General features: G+C 38.7%; 1 protein-coding gene across 1 annotated transcript in view; it reads right to left on the reverse strand.

The window, feature by feature from the left end:
* Positions 1-2,624, reverse strand: part of kdm6bb (lysine (K)-specific demethylase 6B, b) — a 26,992-nt gene extending 24,368 nt beyond the window's left edge. The window contains exon 1 of the mRNA XM_053241455.1: positions 2,439-2,624. The gene's annotated coding sequence lies outside the window, so the exon portion shown is untranslated. The remainder of the gene's footprint in view (positions 1-2,438) is intronic.
* Between the last annotated feature and the right edge of the window lie 6,112 nt (positions 2,625-8,736).

The raw sequence follows: 8,736 nt of genomic DNA on the forward strand, positions 1-8,736 counted from the left end.
CATTGTGAGAGGCTGTGCATTCGAATAATGAAGACAAACACAGTGTGTGATATAGTGTGTGTTATAGTGTGTGTGTGTGTGTGTGTGTTGTGTGTCACTCCCGTGCTCACTTTACAGGACATAAAGCTTCTGCTACAGTAGAACCAAAAACATGATGGAGTCCAATTGTTAAATCAAACATCTAGTAAAGTTTAAATAAGACTGAAATATGATGAACTCTAATACAGAACTGTCCTAAAGGGCGTGGCCAAATATTCTAATGAGCACGCCTAATTGACAGCCCTCTGTCTGAGACTCCGCCTTCAACAACCTCCAGCAGGGAATCAGGTTTCAGCCTCACAGCAGCTACAGTAGCTCGCTAGGTTAGCTTTCGCTAGCTCGAATATCACCCAAATGGAATGCTTAATGATGATCAAATCCATTCTAACAATATTACAACACAGCTATGTTACATCCTAAAAATGTTACAACACAACAACACATTGTTGCATCCTAACAATGTTACAGTGCAACAACACAACAGTGTTACATCCCAACATCATTAAAACACAATGTTAAAAGCTAACGAAGTTACAACACAATAACGCAACTATGTTACATCCTAACAATGTTACAATGCAACAACACAAGAATGTTACATCCTAAGAAAGTTACAATGCAGTAACACGACAATATTACATTCTAACAATGTTACAAAACAGTAACACAACAGTGTTACATCCTAACAATGTTACAACACAGTAACACAAAAATGTTGCATCCTAACAAAATTACAACAAAATAACACAATAATGTTACATACTAATAATGTTACAACACAATAGCACAACAGTGTTGCATCCAACAATGTTACAACACAATAACACAATAGTGTTACATCCTAACAATGTTGCAACACAGTAACACAACAGTGTTACAGCCTAACAATGTTACAACACAATAGCACAACAATGTCACATTCTAACAAAATTACAACACAATAGCACAACAATATCACATTCTAACAATGTTACAGTGCAACAACACAGCAATGCTACATCCAAACATCATTAAAACACTGTTACATCCTGACAATGTTACAACCCAGCAATTTTACATACTAACAACATTTAAACAGCATTGTTACCTACTAACAATGTTACAACATAACAACACAACTACACAACAATGTTACACCCTAACATTACAACACAACAAAATTACATCCTATCAACATTACAACACAAGGTACATTTTAACAACACAATTTTACAACATAAAAACACATCACATCGGAATAACACAACAACACAACAACACAACAACGTCACATCCACAACAATAATGTTACAATACAATAAGTTGCAGTATCTAATAAATTAAAATGTCCCACAATGTAACAACGTTACAGCAAATCTTTCGCAGCCGAAAACAAAAAACCCGTTTTAGAGTAAAATTTGATGAGTTTTCATGCAACTTTCCAACGTTACCAACTCGGAATTCCAACTTACATGACCTTTCCACTGCACTAGATTTTCCCAAGTTTGGAACACAAAGGAACGCAACCATATTACGTTTACACTAGTGTAAAATAAACCACCTAGAGCGCAAAAAAATCCAACAAGAAAACAACAACTAATCTCCGTTCCACAAGTGAAGGAAAGACGCCTGATGAACGTTACGGAACAGCGAGAGAGCGTGTGATTGGGTGAGAGTCTGGATCGTTAATTACACTCCTGAAGTTATTTCTCCAATTATCATATAATTATCTCCAAATGTTTCAACCTGCAGTGATGCATCGTGGGACAGAGGTTTGGATTCTGATTTATGGATTTGCAGTGAATCTGTGTGCATGTGTGTGTGTGTGTGTGTGTGTGTGTGTGTGTGTGTGTGTGTGTGTGTGTTTTAAGAGCTTTGGCATTACAGAATGACATGTTAGTGGTTTGTATCCCAGCGTGGTGATTAACCAGTGAATGTAGGTCAGTGTGTAGCTAGCAGCTTAACGCACACGTTCACACACTCCGTAACACATCGTAAAAGCCTGTACTAGACAAGGACACACACACACACACACACACACACACACACATACACCCACAAATGCAGGAAAGGAAAACAATATTATTATAAATGTTAAATGTTCAAATGATTAGTAACACTAAGTGTAAAGCTGCAAGTGTGTGTTTCATGCATGATCTTTCTGTGCTGTCAATTAATATAGATGCCGGCTCCATCCTAATGCAACACACACACACACACACACACACACACACACACACACACACACACACACACATGCATAATGATAATTTACAGACAATCACATTATGCTTATGAATGCATATGACCACACACACACACACACACACACAAACACACACACACATACACACACACACACATGCAGGAGGTGTCTTCATGTTGCAGAGCCACAGAAATAGACATCAGCAGTTCCCCACCTCCACGTCCTCTCCTTTTTTTAAAAAAAAAAAAAACCTCTCAGTCCTTTCCTCTTCTCCTCCTCCGCTCCACTGATCCTTTGCTCCCTGAACCTGAACCTGTCTCCTCTTCCTCTCCTCCTCCTCTTCCTCCCTCCTTCTTTCCTCTTCTCCTCTCTCCGATGCTCAGACGTTCGCAGCAGTCCCATGCACGTGCACACGGCTCAGCTGTCTGTCAAAACCCGGCAGCCAATCCCTGTGTGCCGTTCTCTGCCATTCAGGGCAGTACGGCCAATCAGGACCGAGTGGGAGTGCACTTCAGCTACAGTGCTCGAGTGTGTGTGTGTGTGTGTGTGTGTGTGTATGTACATGTGAATGTGTGTGCATATGTGTGTGTTTTGGAACAAGGCCAACACACTGCAAGCTATTTTTAGCTCTCCACAGTTGACTCCATTTTCTATCTGACAGAAACAGGGGTCTCTTTGGAAAGCTGGTGTGTACCATAACACTCTGAAGGGTGTGTTTGTAAATTATACTTATGCTATTCGCAGTATTCTAGGAATGCTAGGTCTTTTCCACCAGGTTTCAGTGCACACATGATGGAAATCCGTTTTTGTCTGGAGGCTAAACAAAGCAAACGGCAGCTCGCTGAAACAGGCTGAAATTCGTAAAGGGAGCGACGTAACACCTGTGCATGTGCGATACAGCAGCGTAGTAGCACCTCGAAAGCAACACTGCCGCTAGACAAGCTGCCTCTCAAACCTATTCTGAGAAACACAAATACAGCAAACAGTAAAAAGAACCAGATGATCCATGGCATCAACTCACCTGTCCCATCAGGCATGTGTGGCGGAACAGAAGGGGTGTGGCTTATCGCTGATAACGAACTCTAAACTGTAACTCTTAATCATCTGTACATTAAAATAAAACACACAAATCATCTGTTAGCAAACAGTTTTGTTAGATGCAGGTTTGTTTTATAATTCTTTTTGCAAAGTTTGTCTTCAGTGCAAATTATTAGCATTCTATTGAAACCAAACTGATGTAGTAATGTACTGTGTGTTCCCCCGACGGCCACCAGAGGCCGCCACTGTGGTTTAAATTTCTATAAAAATAACAGCTGCAGACGCAGTTTAGGAGCGAAAATTGTACATAGAGTTGATCAGCGTCAGAGCGCTTTCTCAGACAAATCAGAGTCTATGAGCATTGAATCATCCTCTCGGACAAATCAGTTGAATCGCTTTCTCCGTTAAATCAAAGTGGAATCTCTTTTTCACTCAAATCAGACTTGAGTCGCTTTCTCAGTCAAAATTGCTCAGTTAAATTGCTCTCGCAGTCAAATCAGAGTCAATTACTTTCTCAGTCAAATCAGCGTTCATAAGCTGAATCACTTTCTCAGTCGAATCAAATTCAAATCACTTTCTCAGTCGAATCAGTTGAATCTCTTTCTCATTTGAATCAGACTTAAGTCACTTTCTCAGTCGAATCAAAATCAAACGGACTGCTGATATAAAGTTTTATAAAATAAATCATAGCACTAGAGCAAAACTAAACAAGCAGACCTCAGACGTGAAACACGTCCTGTCTGATCTACTACCTCTGGGGTGAAGGGGACATTGTGGAGATTTCATATCGATGCTGAACTGTTCCTTTAATTTAATTTATGCATCATTAAGAGACGAGAGCTGTGCATCATTAACTTTACATTGTGCATGTGTGTGATTTTCAGATTAAAGCACACACTTGGGGATCTGCGGAGCGTCCTTTTATTTATCACAAACATGACCTCGTCTCCTCCACTCTTTCATCATCCGTCTACAACCACAGCCGTAAAATCACACACAGACAGTGAATACCTCAGCATGTGTGTGTGTGTGTGTGTGTCTGTGTGTGTGTGAGAGAGAGAGAGGCAGATTCCAGGCTCCACACTCACTGCCCATAGCAACTGCACCAGTGCTGCTCTCCTCTGATTGGACAAGCCTGATATGTCTATGACAGGATTTCAGCCAATCAGAGCGCTTGGAATGCTAAGCTGGGGGTTCCATGATCACCATGGTAACAGGAGACACACTCCAGTCAGTCAAACATGGAGTCCAAACACACACACACACACACACACACACACATACACAAAGAGCTACAGCATACTGCAAAATAAATAAAAATGCAGTATAAAAAATACACAAAGTGTGTTTATGACATTGTGTGTGTCTGTAATATACACAGTTAGTGTGTATTTGAGTGTGTCAGCAGTAAAAAAAAATGCAGTATAAAAGTGTGTTTATGAGATTGTGTCTGTAATATACGCAATTAATGTGTTTATGAGATAGTGTTTGTCTCTAATATACACAAACAGGTGTGTTAATGAGTGTGTGTCTGCAGTATACGCAATACGAGTGTGTATGTGGGTGTGGGTGTGAGTGTTTGTTTTTGAGAGAGATTAGAAAGTGTGTGTTTGCAATTTACACAGCAATTGCGTGGCGTAAGTGTGTGTGTGTGTGTGTGTGTGTGTTCTTTAGTTCTTAGAACATTAAATTTCTTGTGCTTTCTCTGTTTTATGCCACGGTTAAAAATGCTCCAACAAGTTTTTCAATATATATGTATATGTATGTATGTATGTGTGTGTGTGTGTGTGTGTATGTATGTATATATATATATATATATATATATATATATATATATATATATATATATTAGCAGATATTTATTTTAAAAAAGCTGAATTTTCTGCCATTAAAATAAAATAATCTCAGTGAAAATGTCAAGAAATTGCTAATTTAATAATCTTACATTTGCTACTCATACACTACCAGATCCTCAGTCCTGCTCTCCCTGAGTGTGTGTTTAATTCACCTGGACCTCACATGAAACCTGACTGTAATCACATGACTGTGTATTATGGCTCCGATTGGTCACAGTAAACCCCGCCCCCTATTAGTCGTAATTGGCTTAGGTGGCTGTCCATCATAATTAGGCTCCCTGAGTGGTGTTCAGCAGTAACACACTGCCATCTGGTGGTCAAACACAATCACAGTCATTTTAAAAAGAGACTGTTTAATTTTTTTTTTTTTTTTTTGTTAATGTTAAACTGTTCTTAAATGCTCATTCTGATTTGATAGATTTGGGTGCTTGGGTCAAATTTGTTAAAAATAAATAAATAAATAAAACAGATAATTTCAGCAATTCTGTAAAAAAACTGGTTTGGGGTGGGGCTACGATGATCTCCTTTTGTGCTGTCACGAAATAATATCTAGACCAATCACAAGTGAGATTAGATGATTAGAGGATGAAAATGTGCTACCAACTTTGTGCCACAGAACCTGCATGCTAAGCTAGCTAACTTTGCCAATTATAGCAAATTAGTGGTTGTTATGGTAGCGTTACATTTTGACAAGTTTGAGAAAATGTCGATTTTCTCAAAGACTTAAGGCTCGTGTTGAGAATCTGCGAATAATATGAGCTTGAACTTAGCAAACAATTGAATTTAGAGCTTAGCCGGTTAGCTAACTTAAGCCGGCTTCATAATGTATGATTTTCGGCCTGATGTTGCTGTCACAGAATCTCTTCATCGTAGAAGATTTCGTTGGTCGTGATTTGAGTACGGCAATCTCAGAACTCTTCACTTGATGCGTTCATATTATTTATTATTAAAACAGCTGATGAGAAATTTCTGCTTAAAATCTCAGAGTGTGAGCGCTGCAACAACACTCATCTAACATCGCTAATACGATAACAGAGAAGTGTAAATGAAACATGCTAACTGACAGAAAAAAATCTCCTTATTACCTCAAGTTCAACTGAATGTTTGTGTTCGTGCGAGCCCGTTTTCTGCACGAGCCGATTTCAGGATCACGCTGATTGATGACGTAAGCAGAACGTAAGAAAGTCATTTTCTCAAATCACAGGTCTATCGTTAGAGAATCTTCATCGTATAATCTGTCACAGTCTGTTATAGACTTCAGCCCAGATTTGATTAGGTTCTCATACAGTGTAGCTAGTAATAATCATAATCGCACAGTATAAAACCGGCTTAAGCTAGCTAGCATTGGTGATATTAGGTTATTAGGGATGATCTGTCTAATTTGCATAATCGTGCATATTCATAGATCCTGCTAAAGGTATAGAGATATTCCTTTTTTAATCTGTTTTTTGGAAATAGTGATCTACAAAGTGAACACCAAGGATTAGGTTATAGCGTGTGATTCAGGACACAGCCCTATACATTACATTTTCTTCATGAGGGTGGCATCATGCAGCTCCACTAGAGGGCGCTGGAGCCTCAGATAAAGTTCCAGTTCCTATTTTTCTAAAAATCTTACAACACAGATATGTACAGTAAATGAAAAGACCTTGTACACTCCTAAATAATGTTCCCTCTGTGGGAAACCTTAAAGGGGCTGTGGAGAACCCTTGAACAATGTTTTCCGATCAGAATGGACAGGAATCAGAAGCTAGGAACCATTTATTATCCACTGAACCCTTAAAGGAACCTTGAAGAAACCTTTTCGCTAAGAACTGGGCAAGTGTGTGCTACAAATACCAAATAATTGCTCATTATTTTCTTCTTGATACACAGCACCTGTCAGGAGATTAATATTTAGCTAAACTGTCTTGGTCTGAGAAGAACTCGCTAAGAACCGTTAATTATCCAACGAACCATTAAAGAACCCTTTAAACCCTTTTTATAAGAGTGTTTGTATTACCTGGGAAAGATATTTCTCCTAATTATTGCTCATGATTTTCTTCTTAATACCTAGAACGTGTCAGGAATTTAAAATTTATCTCTTGGTACTTGGTACTCTTTAAGACGAAAAGGGTTCTTTAAGGATGCATTAGATAATTAAACCTTCTAAAAGGGGTTTTACTTGGACCAAGGCAGTTTAGCTAAATATTAAACTCCTGACAGGTTCCAGGTATTAAGAAGAAAACAATGAGCAATCATTTGAAGTCTGTACTGCGAACTTACCCAGTTAATACTCACACTTAGGACCCTTAATAAACCAGTGAACCCTAAGGAACCCTTGAAGAACCCTTTTATAAAGAGTGTGCTATGTACCAAGAGCTACATTTTAAATTCCTGACAGATTCCAGAAGAAAATAATAACCAATAATTGTATAATTAATGGTTCTTAGCTTCTAAATAGCTTCTACTTGGAATCCAGGTTGACAGGAGAACGCTGTGTTGTAAGATTCTGCATAGAGATTTCAATGGTTTCTCCAGAGCAACAACCGAAGAACTCTTAAGGGTTCTACATTTTCTAAAGGTTTATATCAGACTTTAGACTAATTTGTCAGCTTTGACTTTATATTTTAATATACATCAAGCTGCTAGTTTATCTATACAGGTCACTTTGTTGTGCTACATAAAGTATTGGCACCCCTCTACCTCATCTTCTGATGGAAAGAGGAGCACAGGCTTATTTGGGTAAAACAGCTTTTTCTCCACTGAAGCCACATGCAGCTGTGCGCTAACGTGAATTTCATTTACATGATAAGGTAATTAGGCAATGCCGAGTGAGATTTGTTCACTAAGTGTGTGTTTTAGGATGAATGACAGAGAGGTGTTGTTGTCATGGCAGTGAAGGAGAGAGAGACAGAGAGAGAGAGGGAGAGGGAGAGAAAGCCCCGAGGAAATGAAAGGAAAAAAACCTCTTCAGCATCCAGACACGCTCTTGACCTTCAGAGCAAATGAGAAGCAGATGCACACGGGCGCATGCACATGCACGCACGGACAAACACACACACACACACACACACACACACACACATACATACGCTTGTAATACTATCTGTACCTAAATCATCAAAAATCATGCTGGAGCTGCAAAAACTGCACAAAAATATCCCGAGCACAGCAAAAAACTCCTGCATGCACAGATTTTATTATTTTTTTGGGAAAATGGACTTTTGGACATTTAGGATCATTTTAGGATGCTGTAAATCTGATTCTGTTTTGTTGGCCAGGTAAGATATTAAAAAAGTCTGAAATATTAATAAGATGGAATAGAAAATAAGGTGCTGTAACAAACTGTAGTGAAAGTAAGTAGGATGCAAAAAATATGATCAAGATTCACAAACACATTCATGACACTAAGTCAGAAAGTAGATACTAGAAACCATAAAAATTGGGGAGTTAGGAAATTAGGAACACTAAATCTAGCACTTTAATACTCTGGATATAGATCCCTGGATATAAAATGAATGATGTCATACTATACCCTCAGCTGTGAGGTCACTTTTCCTGCATATGGTGCTGTGAAATGCAAGTGGTTCGTGGTTTAATGTGAACATTCTCCCAAACAGTGCGGATGAAATCAAC

This window comes from Pangasianodon hypophthalmus, chromosome 17, assembly GCF_027358585.1.
Source record: "Pangasianodon hypophthalmus isolate fPanHyp1 chromosome 17, fPanHyp1.pri, whole genome shotgun sequence".
NCBI classification, from domain to species: domain Eukaryota; kingdom Metazoa; phylum Chordata; class Actinopteri; order Siluriformes; family Pangasiidae; genus Pangasianodon; species Pangasianodon hypophthalmus.